The 18,364-nt window shown below is 39.5% G+C and overlaps 1 protein-coding gene across 1 annotated transcript in view; it reads right to left on the reverse strand.

Annotated features, from left to right (window-relative positions):
• PCGF5 (polycomb group ring finger 5) overlaps positions 1 to 12,645 on the reverse strand; it is a 33,566-nt gene extending 20,921 nt beyond the window's left edge. The window contains exon 1 of the mRNA XM_053451219.1: positions 12,497 to 12,645. The gene's annotated coding sequence lies outside the window, so the exon portion shown is untranslated. The remainder of the gene's footprint in view (positions 1 to 12,496) is intronic.
• Positions 12,646 to 18,364: the final 5,719 nt, after the last annotated feature.

An 18,364-nucleotide genomic window follows, 5' to 3' on the forward strand; every position in this document is an offset into this window, starting at 1 on the left:
AAGGGGCTGGCTGAGGAGGATGGGAGATGTAGTCCAGCAGCAGCTGGAGGGCCGCAGGTTGGACACCCCTGTCCTATAGCATTATAAAGATCCTTGGCTGGAGATGCAAAGTTTTAACTGATGCAGATTTGTTGACTTCTCGAATAATGTATAATCACAGAAGACTGCATAGATGTAGTTTGTGCACTCAATCTTCTATAACCTATTCTGTACTGATAGATACGACCTTTGGATATGGAATTAAAAGTACCAAAGGAGCAGAGCATGTTAATTCACCATTTGCCTTTTCCTAAAATAGCATAAGCAGGATTACAGTGGCTGCATCTTTAACCCTTTAGCTTTTCTAATTATGTAATATGATATGTAATAATAAGGAATGAGACATGTAAATACATACATAGAACCTTGAGCTAAAAAACTAAATTGTAAAAAGACTTAATGGAGAGGTACATGAGATATGATCCCTACATTATGCATTCCTTGCAATACCACCTTAATGTTGAGTATATTCACCCATTTAGTGTTGTCTCTGTAGCTGAAGGCAATGTTAGTACTAGTAAGTCATAGTTCTCATTTTGTGCACCCACACACATTATATATTGTTATATTTTCAGGACAAGCAGGACTTTCTTTTGATAACATTATTTCTATCACTTTAGAAATACCCAATGTTCCTATGTTTTTTTTGCTTTTTGGGCAATAATTACAAGTAGCGTTTTGCTATTTCAAAACCATTTTTCCCCAAATATGGTAATTCTGCCTCATGTGGTATATAGGACATCTTTGAAGCCGACCAGTACAATTAACCCCATCAAACCATATATTTTTGAAAACTAGACACCCCAGGGTATTTCAAATGCTGGTATTTTAACTCTTTCCATGCACTTATTCTACCACCAGCCCTTGGCTGGTGGTAGAACTTTATGGTAGTCATTTTTTATTTTATTTTAATAATCTCATTGTGATTAGTCAGCTGGGCTTCATAGGCTTGCATGGGGGCTTCAGAGTTCTCAGGAGGGTCTGGATACACCCATGTGAACTCATTGATCTGACAGTTGGCAGTGGCAGAAATGTCATTCACTAATGGAGCTTGTGGTTGCTCTTCGTAGCAATCACAAGGTGATCGGGGTACGAGGTTGTGTTACTGACATGCCTCGATATCCCGTGATCCACGGCCAGCCTCACTTGTGTACGGGCTTTGTTATGAATGCATTGCATCATGAGCCCGTGCATGTACAGGCTTTGTTGTGAAGGAGTTAAACATTGTCATTTACCAACATCCCTCTATGTAGCTACATTGAGTTTATAAACTATTTTTCTATTTATTAATTTTATTGAATTCATTTACCTTTGCATTTCAACTTTCTGGTAGTCTATAGCAGGAGTAGACACTATGTTTATACAGTGAAACACGTATTTATGACAAGGCTTCTGAAACAGTTGCAGTTATTAAAATGTCCTCTAAAGGCTTCTTGTTACCTCCATTTGCTCCAAAGACACTACCTTCTCTTTTTGGGTCTGTATGTTTATAATTCTTTAGGAAGGAAATAATCTCAAACATTCAGAGAGACAGCAGTTACCGGAGCCACATAACTGTCCAGATATCATGAATACACGTTTTGGACTTATAACAGAGGACTTATACTCAAAGTGTATACATCTAGTCTAGAAAATAAAGGGTAGCCACCTTTCATAACCTGTTACTATACATGAAGTTTACAATACAAACTTGGGGCAATATGGGACCATACAATTAAAAAAAATAAAAATAAAACAACATGTCAGCATAATATATAAAGTACAAATTGCTTTCTAGCCTACCTAGCTAGAGGCAAGTATAATATGTAGTCATCCCTATTTTTAGGACAAGTGAAAGAGAATATAGCTTTAGCAATGTGATCATCATTTCATTACATCAGTCCTAATACAAAGTGACCAGGTCTGTTAGTCGTCCTTAAATGATTTCATTTCATTTTATTTTTAGTGTCTGTGCATTGAAGTGAAGAATGCTCCTAAAATAAGTTATGCATGTATCCTATTCAGTACATTTTCTAGCATCTCTGTGGTTTTACATACTAACCAAATGATCTAATTGAGGTGGTTCTTTTAAAATAGATCATGCAGATTCCCTAAAGGATCTGGAATGCATGGGGAAACACAACTATAATCTACAATTAATTGTAACAAACATGGATAAGCAAAAAGTATGCAATTTAAAACAAGGGTTATGTGCACTTTTAACCTATAACATAGTATTAAAACATTATTGTGTCATACTCATCTCAAGGGGGGTTAATTGGCTACTGGGCTGCTGTGATTTGAAAATTTGGGGCCACTTTTTGTTAGGAAAAAAAACAATTAAGAAAACACAGGTTATTTGTTATTATTTACTGATCAAAACATTTTTTATTGAGCACAGGGGATTTTATAGGGTAGGGGCACCTATGATGTCACAATACCTAAGGTGCTCCCAGCTGGCAGCATGCTGGCACTTTAATTACCATGGTATCAAGCAGCCATCAAGTGTGTACATATGCGAGTGAGCGTGTGTTTTAATGAGCATGTGTATATTAGTTACCAGGAGGGGAGGGGCAAGGAGCCGAGGGGCTCTAAAATGTTTAGCCCCCCAGGCCAAAATGTTCCAGGAATACACCTGTCAAAGGGATGAAGGAAGCAGTTGCTGCAAATGGTCCCCAATTATCATCATGTTCTAAATTTACTTGAGCAATATACATGAATGTCTTCTTCAAATATATAAAATATTTGTATTACTTTATAATCTCTTATTTAAAGTAAAGCCACTCATTTTGTGTCAGTAGAGGAATAATGTGAATATTTTGTTTATACATAAAACACATTGTAACAGAATTTAGATTAGATTATTTTAGATTAATTAAAATTCTCAAGTATAAAAATGGCTTGACCCCAGCAAGTGTCTGATTACATTTCAATGACATCTGCTTCAATGCTCTGTGGAATGTTCCACTCACCTTTTGTCAAATTTGCACCTATACTTAAAACATCCTACTTTCAACAAATAATTAGGTTTATTTTCTGCATCAACAGCAAAGACACGGCCGCAAGGTCCTACAACTCACATCTACAATCTTTTAGATAAATGTTTCCCAATACAGATATTTATTGATACTACGTTCTTTTGGATCACGAATAGGAAGGTTACATAGAAGCGTTGAACTTGATGGACTTAGGTCTTTTTTCAAGCTTATGAGCTATGTAACTATGTACAATATCAAATACCAATTTGTATAATCACCAAAGTAGGACATAGAACATACACTCACTGGCAACTTTTTTTGGTACACCTTGCTAGTGCTGGGTTGGACGCCCGTTTGGCTTCAGAACTGCCTTCATTCTTCGTGACGTACTTTCTACAAGGTGCTTGAAACATTCATCAGAGATTTTGGTCCATATGGACATGATGGCATCACGCAGTTTCTGCAGATTTCTCGGCTGCACATGCATGATGCAAATCTCTGGTTCCACCACATCCCAAAGGTGCTCTATTGGATTGAGATCTAGTGACTGTGGAGGCCGTTGGAGTACAGTGAACTCATTGTCATGTTCAGGAAACCAGTTTGAGATGATGTGAGCTTTGTGACATGGTGCGCTATCCTGCTGGAAGTAGCCATCAGAACATGGGTACACTGTGGTCATAAAGGGATGGACATGGTCGGCAACAATACTTAGGTAGGCTGTCGCGTTTAAACGATGCTCAATTGGTACTAAGGGGCCCAAAGTGTGCCAAGAAAATGTCCCCCACACCATTACACCACCACCAGCCTGAACCGTTAATACACAGCATGATGGATCCATGCTTTCATGTTGTTTGTGCCAAAGTCTGACCCTGCCATCTAAATGTCGCAGCTGTAATCGAGACTCATCAGACCAGGCAACGTTCTTCCAGTCTTCCAATTTTGGTGAGCCTGTGTGAATTGTATCCTCAGTTTCCTGTTCTTAGCTGACAGGAGTGGCACCCGGTGTGGTCTTCTGCTGCTGTAGCCCATCTGCTTCAATGTTCGACGTTCAGAGATGGCATTCTGCACGCCTTGATTATTTGAGTGACTGCTGCTTTTCTGTCATCTTCAACCAGTCTGCCCCTTCTCCCCTGACCACACAACTGCCGCTCACTGGATATTTTCTCTTTTTTGGCCCATTCTCTGTAAACCCTAGATATGGTTGTGCGTGAAAATCCCAGTAGATCAACAGTTTCTGAAATACTCAGAGCAACCCGTCTGGCACCAACAACTATGCCGTGTCAAAGTCACGTAAATTCTTCCCCATTCTGATGCACAGTTTGAATGTCAGCAAGTTGTCTTAACCACGTCTACATGCCTAAATGCATTGAGTTTCTGCCGTGTGATTAGCTATTTGTGTTAACAAGCAATTGAACTGGTGTAGCTAATAAAGTGGTCAGTGAGTGTATGTTTGCAATAGGAGTTGCGGTTTCAACTCAATGATTTCAGTATGCATAATGACCTGCCAACCCTGACAATTTATATTGTTTATATCAAAAGAAAGCCATTAAAATATGGTTTTGCAAGAAAGAGTGGAAATTTTACTCCTTCTGGAATATCTTCATAGGCTTACAGTTGCCCTTTATCAGCAACCATCACTCCTATGTCCCAATGGCACATTGTGTTAGCTAATTAAAAGGCTAATTGAACATTAGAAAAACCTTTTATGATTTGTATGATTTGAGTGTTTCTCAATATACATTATTGGGTTTATTAACCAAAGAAGGCACTTGCAGGAGAGTTGCAGTTTCAACTCACTGATTTCACTATGCCTAATGACCTCTCCACTCTGATAATGTATATCATGTATATCAAAAGAAAGCCCATCATTAAAAATGCATATGGTTTTGCTAGAAAATGAAATTATACTTAAGCAGAAACATAAAGAAAACACCCAAACTGCTTTTATTTATTAGTGAAAAATAACTTCACTCCTTATAAGGTTAATATATTTATCAGATGTTACCTCCAACTATTGTACTTTGTAGCTAAACCAATGATGTTTAATGTCATCCTGTATAGTCAGGACATTTTATCAACTTTTATTTTTTTATTACTTCTCAAAATAAGCTGTACTTCTGTACAATTACCATTTTTAATGTTATCCTCAAAACCCAGTCAGGTTTATTCACTAAAGTGGAAATTTGCAGGAAAGTTGTAGTTTCAACTCTCCAAATCCACTGTGCATTATGAAACGCCACTCTTAGTGAGCTTCTTGCACACCATGAGCTATACTGCATAGTTAGATATTTAAGTGTGTCTTCTTCAAGGAAAGGTTCACTGGTGTTGATCCTTCATAAAGTAATTGATCAAGGTGGTGCAGTAGACATTGCGTATCTGGATTTCAGTAAGGCCTTTGACATTGTCCCACGTAGAGTTTAGATCCCAATATTGTTGAATTAATTAGACATTGGCTAAGTGACATAAAACAGAGGGTTGTAGTCAATGGTGTATATTCAGAGCAAGGTCTTTTTACCAGTGGGGTACCTCAGGGATCTGTACTTGGACCCATTTTCTTTAATATTTTTATTAGTGATATTGCAGAATGTTGATGTTCCTGGAGGGATAAGCCAAATGGCAAATGGTTTAGGTAAACTGGAAAAATGGTCAGAGCTTTGGCAACTGGCATTTAATGTGGATAAATATAAAGTAATGCATCTAGGGTATAAAAACCCAAGGACAGAGTATAGAATATTTGATACTGTCCTAACCTCAACGTGCAAGTAAAGGGATTTAGGGGTAATTATTTCTGAGGATTTAAAGGTAGGCAGGCAATGCAGTAGAGCAACAGGTAATGCTAGCAGAACGCTTGTTGTATAGCGAGAGGTATTAGAGTAGAAAGAGGGAAGTGATCATGTCATTGTTCAGATCACTGGTGAGACCTCACTTGGAGTATTGTGTACAGCACTGGAGACCATATCTCCAGAAGGATATAGATATGTTGGAGAAAGTTCACAAAATGGCTACTAAAATGGTTCATGGATTACAGGATAAAATTTACCAGGAAAGGTTAAAGGATCTTAACATATATATAGCCTGGAAGAAAGACGTGACAGGGGGGATATGATAAAAACATTTAAATACTTAAAGGGAATCAACAAGATAAAGGAAGGGAGTTTATTTAAAAGGAGAAATACTACCACAACAAGAGAACACAGTCTTATGATAGAGGGGCAAAGGTTTAAAGGTATCATCATGAAATGTTACTTTACGGAAAGGGTAGTGGATGCATGGTACTGTGTTAGTACAGTAAAGACAATTAAGCAAGCATGGGATAGGCATAAGGCTAAGCTAGATACAGGGTAAGGCCAGGTACTAAGGAAAGTACTGGTTGGGCATACTGGATGGACCTAATAGTTCTTATCTGCCATCACTTTCTATGGTTCTATGTTTCTAATGTATACCGAGGGTGTTCTGACAAAGATGCCTTCACTCGCCAATCATGCTTTAGTGGAAAACCCGATAGGGAATGTAGTTCTTAGAATAGCTTGCAGATGCCAGTTCCATTTTAAATTCTCATTTCATGCTTTAAAACTCTGTTTTGTAATAATGTAATTGCCCCGCTGTTACAAACATTTTAAACAAAGCTTATTGAAAGCCATTGAACTTGCAAATAATTGCACCAGCAACTAAATATTCATTGGCTAGATAACTGTAGTTTTAATATTTTATTATTATGTCATATTACATTTTCCTCATACATTGTACAAAAAATAGACATTTCATTTCTGTATATTATCTAATTAGCTTCTGTCTTGTACTTTTACTTTAAATGATGCTTTCAGTTAAACCCCATGTTTAAGGAATATTTATTTTTAATATTGTACAATCTTACTTACTTTTTTTTGGGGGGGGGAATATATATATATACTACTGTTCAAATGTTTGGGGTCACTTATTTTTGGGAAAAAACAACAAATTTTGAAAGGTGTCAGTGCATCGCAGTTTGTTGTGTATGGGACTTCGTAGCTACAGACCAGTCAGGGTGCCCATGCTGATCCCTGTCCACTGCCTACAATGGGCATGTGAGCATAAGAACTGGACAACGGAGCAATGGAAGAAGGTGGCCTGGTTTGATGAATCACGTTTTCTTTTACATGACATGGATGGTCCGGGTGCCAACTTACAAGATGTAAAGGTTCTGCTGCTAATGTCTAGGTGCCAGATACCACAGCACACCCTCAGGTCTAGTGAGGTCCATGCCTTGACGTGTCTGGGCTGTTTTAGCAGCAAAAAATGGACCTACACAATAATAGGCAAGTGGTCATAATGTTTTGGCTGATCGGTGTATATACCGTATTGGCGCAGGGATGCGCAGCTCGTGTTTTTTTCCTTTTTCATTTAGTCCTGTTCCGGGTAAGCAGCAGGGTTAGAATCCAGATCCCCCGCAGCGATGCAGGGGAAATGGATCCTCCTCTCTGGCAGCCGGTGGACGTCCATGCAGACAACCCCCGGTGCTGCTGACACTTCCGCCGGGGCTTCTATAACAGATCACCTGCATTACATGACCTTCTGATGCTCCACTATAGAAGCCCCAGCGGAAGTTCCGGTCAGCAGCAGGAGAGAGGCTGTCTGAGCGCATCGCGCAAACGGTCACAGGCTGCCAGAGATGAGGATCCCCCGCAGAGCTGAACGTCTGTGTGATGCGCATAGACAACCTACGCTGCTGTCATCAGCAAAAATAATTTTTTTTTTAAAAAAATAGCACCAAACTTTTTTTGTTTCCTATAATCAGGTGTGGCCTATAATCGAGCCAATACGGTATATAGCCTTATTAGATGTTTGCATTGCAGGCTAGCAAACCTAAATGGTTTACATTATATGTTTTTTTTTTATTTTATTAAATCTTATTTTACTTTTCCCCTTGAAGAAAAATATTCTAACTTTTTCGAATATTTATATCTTGTTTATTACTTTGTGTGTGGGCAGGATAGATAGAACTAGAGTCAAAAATCATTTAGGCATGGTACATAAACAACTTGAAGTGTCATGCCAACCTACGGACTTTTATCAAGATAAAAGTACCTAGGTAGGACTGAAATGTCGAGTTGTTTATGTACCATGCTTACATGAATTAAACATTTTTTTTATTACATATCCCAATGTGCTCCTCTTTCTTGACTATATTTTTATTGCATCTGTTTTTTTTCCACTTGAGTTTGTGTACAGGGTTAATTTGATATGCAGTTAATTATTGATCTATTTCTTTCTTTTCATTCTATCCCCACAAAATGTTATCCAGCAATATCCATGTTAGGGAGAAACTTGGTTACTGTGTTAGGATCCCCTAGTTAACAGACTGTAGTAAAAAAGCAGTAACATAAGAATCTGAAAATCAGTGTGTATTAGTGTTAAGGTGGGCTGGCAGGGTGGCTATTGTCCCCCAGGCCAGTACAAATTCTTTAAACAGGGCCGGTCCGGCTTGCAAAGGCAAGAGCGCAGTAGGGTCATGTAACACAACGTTATGTGACCCCGCAGCAATATTATAGCTGTTAATATAGCTTGTGAGCAGCTATAAAGAAAGACAAGGATGGGAAGTGGGGAGTGGTACTCACTGCATGTTTTACTGTGAGTGTGTATTGTATATATGTGATGAAGTAAATGTGCATTTATTCTAGTGCCTTAAAATTCTACAGCATACAAAGTACCCAATTGTATACTTCCAACTTTGTAGCACCAATTTGGGAAAGGTATTTCTTGTTCCAGCATGAATGTGCCCCTGTGTACAAAGCAAGGTGCGTAAAGGCATGGTTAAATGAGTCCTGACCTTAATACCACGGAGCATTGTTTTCTTGGCCTTCATTTTTGTGTAGGAATCTGGTATTTGTATTCTGGTTTTTGACCCCTAGCACTGGGCTCAGCTTATGTTCCTGTCCCCTGGCACTGGACTCAGTTTATGTTCCTGTCCCCTGATTCGGATTGATTTTCTGCTTTTTTGACCTTGGACTGTTCTTAGTTTACTCAAGTACCACAATTTGGCCAATATCGCACATGACTTTGGCTTGCCTGACCTCACTTAAATCTTCCAGTCTTCTGCCAATTCCCCTGTCTGCTGTCATCTGCCAGTTTCAAGACTCCTTCTTGTCTGCTTGTTAATTTAGTTCTGTGCCTGTAGATGGTGTCTAAGAAAAAGCCTTGTAGGTAGGTAGGTTCTAAGCCTGAACCTCCCAACTAAACCAGTACCCACAGTCGTAACATGAATTTGAACGCCAATTGCGAGCCACGCCTTCTCATCCGCCATCAGTGCCTGATTCACAAATGCTCTTGGCTTATTGGGCACAAATTACCACAAAAACACTCAAAAATCTTGTGGAAAATCCTCCCAGAAGAGTGGAGCCTAGTACTGGAAGGCCAATGCCATAGCAATCCTATGGTTTTGGAATTAGAAGTCCTACAAACTCATGTAGTTATGAAGGCCAAGCGTCCACATAGCTTTGGTCATATGGTATATATTTTAGCGTTTAACCTGATTTCAGAAACACTTCATGCCATGGTATGTAATTTTTTGGACATCTGCACATGTATATCTATTTTTGGAATTTGATCATGTATATCTATTTACAAATAGTTTCTTTTTACCCTAAATCCATGGATCTGCACTAAGAGCTTTCCCTCTAACCTGACCCATTCTCCAAAGTTTAAAAAACAAAGTAAACCTTTGGGATAAAAAAAAAAAAAAAAAAGTCCAGTTGTACAAAGGCTGCTGATCGCTCTGTAACAGAGTGATCAAGCCACTAATAATACAAATGTAAATGAAAACAAAATAATTTTTACTCTGAGGCAAATATCACTGCCATGGGCTATTTTTACAGACATTCTTGCTGGCAACGTGCGTGTAATTGGGTCCTCAAACAATAATATGCACAGAAGTGCCTCCTTTTGGCTGCTGCTGTTTTGCTGGGATCTCCAGACAGCCAGCAGCAGTCCTACATCCCGCTTACCTTCTCAATGCTTAAGGCGTTAAAATGATTCTTGGGTACTCAACTGACTGGGGCTTTGGAATACAAGGCGGAATCGTGCGGTAGCTTTCTCTTATATGAACAATAGAATCTAGTTATCCTACTGAGCAGCCAAATGCTTACTAATGCATTAGCATATAGTTCTAGAATTATATTGAAGGAGGCCACGTGTTACAGTGTTGCCCTAGGACCCCAGCTGTTCAACGATGCAATGTGAAGATAAAATTGACAATATTTGGGACAAATTGCTCACAAGTAACAATGCTAAATAGGGTAAGCCATTCATATTCAATGAATATGCAAAGATTGCAGTCCATAAGACGCACAGGTAATAAGCTGTAAGGTCTCTCTTCCATGCTGAACCAAATATTACTTCAAAAATATACATTGGTTTACCTGTATTTTTCTCACTTCTAGATGATCATGGCCAGCCCTAACCTTGCATCTCATGAATCTTAGGGAGTTTCCGGTGGAAATATTCAGAACGTGGTAATATTTAGGTTGTCCAGGTACCTGTGTTCAAATTAGCAGATCCTGAATGCGATATACCATTATTTGAAAAAAAAAATCACACGCTAATATCAGAACTGAAATCTATACTGGTTGAACCTGGGGGGGGAGTCACCCTTGACCTGCTATGAGTAGGCTTGACTTGTACTTATTCTACTGTAATGTAGTAATGGAAATTTTATGACAAAGGTTTCATTTCCCCAGACAGATTTAAGAATAACACTGGGGGACTGGTAGGATGTAAGATTAAATGGGTAAGAAGTGGGGCAATCCAGTTTCTACCTTAAGTAAGTACTCACCCCTACCTGAAATAAAGAACATTTCATAAATTAGAGCAGGAAAAAAAGGTACCCTAAAATAGGTAAACTCGAGAAGGGCTACTTGACTTGAATATTGAAGTTTACTCTATATGGTATTGAAGAGAGATACAATATCTTAATTTTACAACAAGCACCCCAAAACAGTTCCGGTGGTCAATATCTCAATTTATCTGTCAAGAGAATATAAATGAGACAGAATAAAGTTACATGCAGTGTTGGAATATCCATTGGGGCTTAGGCACATGTCTAGGGCCCCTGACCTCTGATGGCCCCTGGTGTCTTAATGAGAAATGCAGTGTGTGATGGTACATACAAGCTCATGATGGGAAATGCAGTCGGTGGTGGTACATAGGTGCCCAGGATGGGGAATGCAGTCGGTGGTGGTACATAGGTGCCCAGGATGGGGAATGCAGTCGGTGGTGGTACATAGATGCCCAGGCTAGCATAGATTGGGATGGGGTCCTGTAACGTGCCTCGAGTAAATAAAAGTTAGAATGAGTTTGCGTGTGATTGTGTGTGTTTATTTAAGTTGCCAAGTGCGCCCAAAAGCCATGTCCATTATATGGACTTTTCCTTTTATTAAATAAAACCACACAAAACATGTGATTGGAAGTATTGTGTCTTTAGGGACAGTTACTTAAAATCTGGGGCTCTCAGTATAGATATATGCAATACCTGACATGATCATTTTTTTTCAGTAGTACTGAAGGTAAAGTTTTCATTGTGACACACATTCACGCCAACACTAATTGCCAATTACATCGCCCTGTATTTTTAAGATCTGATCACATTTAGCTACACCTGACATTCAATCATCTGAGTCTTTCGCAACACAGGGTGATTCATAAATGTATATTAATGTTATGATAAAAAGAAAAGAACAAAAACAACCCTTAAGCTCTTCTTGTGCCAAAACATAGCTACAAATCTGAAGCTATGAATAGTAAGAAAGTAAGAGCTTTAGAATGGCCTGTCACTGTGAGCCCACCCATGTAAACACGTGTGACGTGACATCAGTTCCACTGTGAAAAAAACCCACAGGTGTAAATTAAGAGCTTTTGCATCCTCCTAATACTTCCCACTTCCACATAAGCACAGATCCATTCTCCAGCCATGACATCTTACATAGCAGTGGGCAGGCTGGTGAAACAATGTATCCTGCATGCCTATTAATACAATCATTATTGTTATTATGATGGAAGAAACATCGCAGCAGCACAAAACTAATAGGATCTGCACAGCCTGCTTGCTCCTTGTGGCTTCACTCGAGCATTACACACCAACTGCGTCAGCATCTTCAAGACACACTAAGTGCACCATTTCTTCCTCCCGGTCCATCCGATACACAACAAGTTACACGCTTCCAGATCGCAGCTCCGTATTTATCATTAATAATTCGCGATTCACTAACTAACGCCCCCTTCTGCCCCACAATGGTCCGATCGCACACAGAGCAAACATCAGATGGTTACGTCAGCCCAGCAGTTTGTTATGAAACATGATCAGGGCTGATGGTAGCTTTGGATACCGCCTGCTCATCCTCTTAGACATGTCAATAGCTTATGATGCCTCTCGGTGCAATCGATGTGCTGGAATCTGGACTTAGAGCCCCGGACTTTGGTCTTTTTCTCAGTTTTAAATGTAAACGTTTGGAAGTCATTGTGAAACTTACCAGATCCATCAATACAGCCCAAAGCGTGGAGTGGATCATAGTGTTTTCCTATTAGTTCCCGCAGCACCCTGGATTCACGCTGCCGGGCAGGAGCGGTGACTTCTGTGTGGGCGTGTGCAGAGTTAAAGAGACAGGGAACTGCTTATCGGTCCAGTCTCAGTATTCCATCTATTACCTGCTGCGAGGACATTAAAGGAGGCATGTGCGGCTCGGAAACACTACTCTTAAGTCTCTGATTCCCTCCAAAGGGTTAATATTTGGAGGTTGCAAGGGGGGGGTACATAAAAAAGGATGATGTACATATTTCATAAGATTCTCGGGTTACTGGTCACCCCACTTTCAGAAAAAAATGTAATCTAATGACAATAGCATTTTAATACTAAATAGGCAGTTTAATGTCACTGGCAGCCCCCGTGAAGAAGAACGTGCGTTAAAGTACTTTAAAACATTTTCAACATTGTTATCAGTGTTTCCATGGCATCAACAATTAAAGGGGCAATCTATCATCCCGACACCTCTGCTATAGAAAACTTCATGTTAAAGTACACTGTAAGTACTTTAATATGTCCTCTTCCACAACACAGTGCACTTACCTGACGGAATTTGCAGCCAAGCTGCAAAAGTTTTCTTCTTCCACCATGTCCTGATTCCTTGCGACTGGTTGGCTGCTTGAAGCTGTCAATCAGTAGCAGGAAAGTGCACCCATTGAAATCAGTGGTCGTTTAAATACACGTAGCATGCACCAGAGCCAGCGCTGGAGCTGACTGGCCACAAGGATGTCACGTGCTGATTGCATCTCCTGCAGAGCATTTCACTGGGTGGTGGAATAAAGGAGCAAACATATCAGGGGGGGGGACTGTAGAATCCCTCATTGCACTTGCAATGTCGAAAAACACTGAAAAGTGATTGGTTTCAGCCTCAGGAGCCTACGCTTCTTTTATCCTCGAAGAAGCTTTGCTCCGCTTACAACTCCATTAAAATTCTTTTAGGGTCTCTTTAGGATCTTTCCAAGAAGAAGAAGGAGTTTATGATGTTGCCAGATTAGTTGCTTAATCAGTTATTTAGATGAGACACCAATCAAATGATACCAGAAAGGTACACTCATCGTTTGTATCTTTTATAGGATACACACACAAGAGGTTTGTCTTTATAAATTGGGGAATTATTTAATAATCTATGTTTATAAACATTTTTATTTATAAACAAAAACAGTGCATAAAAAGCCATATTACAAGTTAAGCAGGTCCAGGGGTAGAACACATACAAATGAATAATGTAGACATGCCTGAAAACATTACATTATGCAAAAACTACACGTTAAAACAAAAAAATCATAACATTGGTAAGAACATTTGAATCTGATACAAGTAATCAGGACTTGACTGGCAGTTATGAGATGGCTGTTGCAGTTTAAGGCCAACAGCTGATGGCTGGATACGCGCAGCATCACTCTACGTTTCTATGGCATATCCAGTCGGTGGCTGCTTACTACAGCGGCATTTGCCCGGTGTGCCAGATGGCCAGTCCGGGCCTGCTAGTAATTAAAAAAAATACCTGGGAGTATGTAACTATGGGTGAAGTCTTTGAACTTTAGTCTGGATAATGAGGGAGGCTAATAGAAGTACTGAAAAAGCATTGCAATAGAGGATAAACATCAAATGAGATTAAAAAAATATTACCCAGAAGAAGTAAAAATCATCAGCATTTAATCACCGCCAGTAGATCCTAAAACAAAAATGTCCTTGAAAATAAAACTATTTCCGCTGTTAATGTCCAAAGTAATAAATCAAGGAAGTGGCGACGTTTCTACCTAATGAATAATATTTTTTTTATGGAGTGATGGGCTTTGTCTGTAATATATGAAAATATTAGACTAAAAGAGGAAAATATCTTCCAGGTGTAGATTTAATCTACTGATAAGTTACTAGACTTTTGGCAGCAAAGATGCAGTGACTGGCACCATGAAGGAATTCTAGCTTCTAAATTAGACTCTGCTACAGTAAATTTGGCTCTGTAACATTAGTACTCCTCCTCAGCAATCTATTTCCTTATTTTTTTTATGACTGGGTTTTGCTTAAGGCTTTCCGTGCTTGTCAACTCCAGTACACAACTCATATTCTTAATATCCCACTAGTACAAGAGGCCATTCAGTCCATTTGAGCCGTTCACTCCACCTCCCATTTGTGGCTTATATTATTTTGTTAACATGTCATGTTAAATCATGGGAATTATATATTACTGCTGTTTATTTTTTTCTCTTTTTAACTACAATAGTTAATTATTAGGACGGCTGTAGAAGACCCCTATCTATAACCACAAGACACTGGTCAAAGATTAGGGAAATGCCTCCCTTGAACAGAGTGGGCCGAGATGTGGGGCAGTGGGTGTGCTCAGTTTTCATGTAGGTATTTAAGAGCTGTGCTGCAACGTGTCCCTGAATTTCAGTTTCCAAATGTTGGCAACCATGTAATTGACTGTACTAGACCAGCAGGTTGTAGAACTGGAAGACTGGTTGGTGACTGGCACAACCAAAACAAACTGTGTAAACCATGTATGTGAACTAAGGTCTAATACAAAAAAAAACATGACTAAATGTACCTACACTACATAAATATACTCAAATGGACAATAATAATATGTCCATGGGGGAGGCCATGGATAGGTACAAAAGTAAATTTAAAGGGAAACTGGTTGAGGGTTTGTCCTTCACGATGTACACTCACTGGCAACTTTATTAGGTACACCTGTTCAATTGCTTAACACAAATAGCTAATCAGCCAATCATGTGGCAGCAACTCAATGCATTTAGGCATGTAGATGGAGTCAAGACAACTTGCTGAAGTTCAAACCGAGCATCAGAATATGGAAGAAAGGGGATTCAAGTGACTTTGAACGTGGCATGGTTGTTTGGGGCAAGACAGGCTGGTCTGAGTATTTCAGAAATTGCTGATCTATGGAGATTTTCACGCACAACCATCTCTAGAGCTTACAGAGAAAATATCCAGTGAGTGGCAGTTGTGTGGAAAAAATGCCTTGCTGATGTCGGAGATGAGAGGAGAATGGGCAGACTGCTTCGAGATGACAGAAAGGCAACAGTAACTCAAATAACCACTCGTTACAACCAATGTATGCAGAATACCATCTCTGAACGCACAACACATCAAACCTTGAGCCAGATGGGCTACAGCAGCAGAAGACTACACAGAGTGCAACTCCAGTCAGCTAAGAACAGGAAACTAAGGCTACAATTTGCACAGGCCCGCCAAAATTGGACAATGGGAGACTGGAAGTGGCCTGGTCTGATGAGTATTGTTGCTGAACATGTCGATCCCTGTATGACCACAGTATACCCATCTTCCGATGGCTTCTTCCAGCAGGATAATGCACCATGTCACAAAGCTCACATCATCTCAAACTGGTTTCTTGAACATGACAATGAGTTCACTGTACTCCAATGGCCTCCAAAGTCACCAGATCTCAATCCAACAGACCACCTTTGGGATGTGGTGGAACGGGAGATTTGTATCATGGATGTGCAGCTGTCAAATCTGCAGCAACTGAGTAATGCCATCATGTCCATATGGACCAAAATCAATGAAGAATGATTCCAGAAGCTTGTAGAAAATATGCCACGAAGAATGAAGGCAAAAGGTGTACCTAATAAAGTGGCCAGTGAGTGTATAATTAAGTCACTAACAGGAAAGGTTTAAACTTTTTGCAACTTGTTATGGCTAATTTTACATGTTTTGATCATGCATCAGTATACAAGAATTTTTTGGCCATCAAGGTCTGAAGTTCAGCATGCCTTGTTTACACCATTCTCTGAAATCCAAGGTGCGTTTAACTAGAGTTTACCTAGATGCAGACCTACAGATTTTGATTTATACATCAATAGTTTTTAATCAAAATGCCTTGAGGTTTAAACTGCATAGAATAACTGCTTGTCCTATATAGAGATCCAGAACATCAAAATAAATTCAAACAAAGGTCATTCATTGTTTAATATGTTCGTAGATTATACATTAATAAATACAATCAATATCAAAGTACAAATGAAACAATAATAATCATACTACTCTTTCATAACATCCTGAATTAAAGTATAAGGATGTCACTTTTATTTTATTTAACTTTTATGTCGCTTATGATATATATATATATATATATATACATACACCACTAGTTTGTTGACAACCATTTATAACTTTGCATAGTAAGCCCTTAAATCTTATTCATTAACTGTGCATAATGCAGACCCAGGATCTTATGGAGAAGCTCATCGTGGCACTTAAAATAGCGTTACTGTCATACCTAGGAAATTCCCAGGTACCCAGAGCTCTCCCTCTCGTGTGGGGGTGTTTAAAACTAGTTTAGTTTTTAATAATTCTTGTTCTTTAATAGAGTAGCCTGCATTAATAAGTCATATGTTGAGAGTACTAATACATGACAAGCAATACATTACAATATGTTCTGGCAAACACATATATTTCATTCCAGCTCAACCCAGTGTGAAGAATGCACAATAAATCCCTTGTGAATTAGAAATGGAGACATGAGCACGGCATGAAAATTTGTAAATTGGGCACATATTATTAACATTCAGCAGCTGGAGCTACAAATAGCTTCAAGTGCCGCATATCTAGATTCCTACTTCTCTAGGAACACAAAATATAGCCCTGCAGCTGTTTGTATTTTATTTGTTACAGCTAAGTAAGGATTTCCTGTGTTGTAAGTGGACCTCATCAATGTATAGACGCATCAGTAACATGATTACATTTTAACACATACTTTCATTTATCCAGATGATGTACAGTATCTAAATTAGTGTTGTTTAACGTCTCAATGTAAACATATCATATTAAATCAGTGATGTGATATTATAAAATGCAAGGAAATGTCAATGTTATGGCTATCAACCTTTATCAACCAAGGTAATAGATAACTGTAATGTTTACCATTGCAACATTTATGTATGCATTGATAATGTTAAAAATGCATTAAATATTTTCTAATTGTTTATTTCTGGTTCATTTATGTTATAGCTGAATACAGTATTGGCGATTTTTCTCTATTAGCAAAATTGTAGGGAAAACAAAGCTAAAATCCAGCTCATGTCCATTACATACCATTCAGAAAACACCTATCTAAGGCATGAATATTGAGGATTCCATCACACTGTATGGCCATAGATTGCTTAGCCCGCCACAACATCAAGGTACCCCAAGTCTGGTAAGTTCTGTCTAATTTTTCATGGCTATATTGCTTACCAAGGAGCTGAATCAATTGGACTGAACTGCATTTTAACCCAAATGAAACTCAAGCAATTTATTGCCATCTCTGGACAACATTTATGAGGCACCTGTGCAACAGGTGTGGCGACTCAACTAAGGTGTGGTCAGAACTAATAGTGCTAAGGAATCTACTGGCATTCTGTTAATGTAATGTAAAGCAATAGTGAGTTTGGAGATGTATTTGGATTGGATACGGCACTGCATTGCACCCCGTAAAACGTTACTAATTCAACCAGAGCCGGCCTTAGGCGTTGTGGCGCCCTGTGCGGACTACTCCTCTGGCGCCCCCCCTCACTACACCCCCCTCTCTGCCCCTTCAAACTACCCGCCCTCTCTGCCCCTTTAAACTACCCCTCCCCTCTACCCCTTCAAACTACCCCTCCCCTCTGCCCCTTCAAACTACCCCCCCTCTGCCTCTTCAAACTACCCCCGCCTCTGCCCCTTCAAACTACCCCCCCTCCAAACTACCCCCCCCTCTGCCCCTTCAAACTACCCCCCCCCTCTGCCCCTTCAAACTACCCCCCCCCACTTACCTTGTTGCCGGAGTCCTGCGGTAAGAGCGGGAGGCATCCGTCTT

Source organism: Spea bombifrons, chromosome 11, assembly GCF_027358695.1.
Source record: "Spea bombifrons isolate aSpeBom1 chromosome 11, aSpeBom1.2.pri, whole genome shotgun sequence".
Classification (NCBI taxonomy): domain Eukaryota; kingdom Metazoa; phylum Chordata; class Amphibia; order Anura; family Pelobatidae; genus Spea; species Spea bombifrons.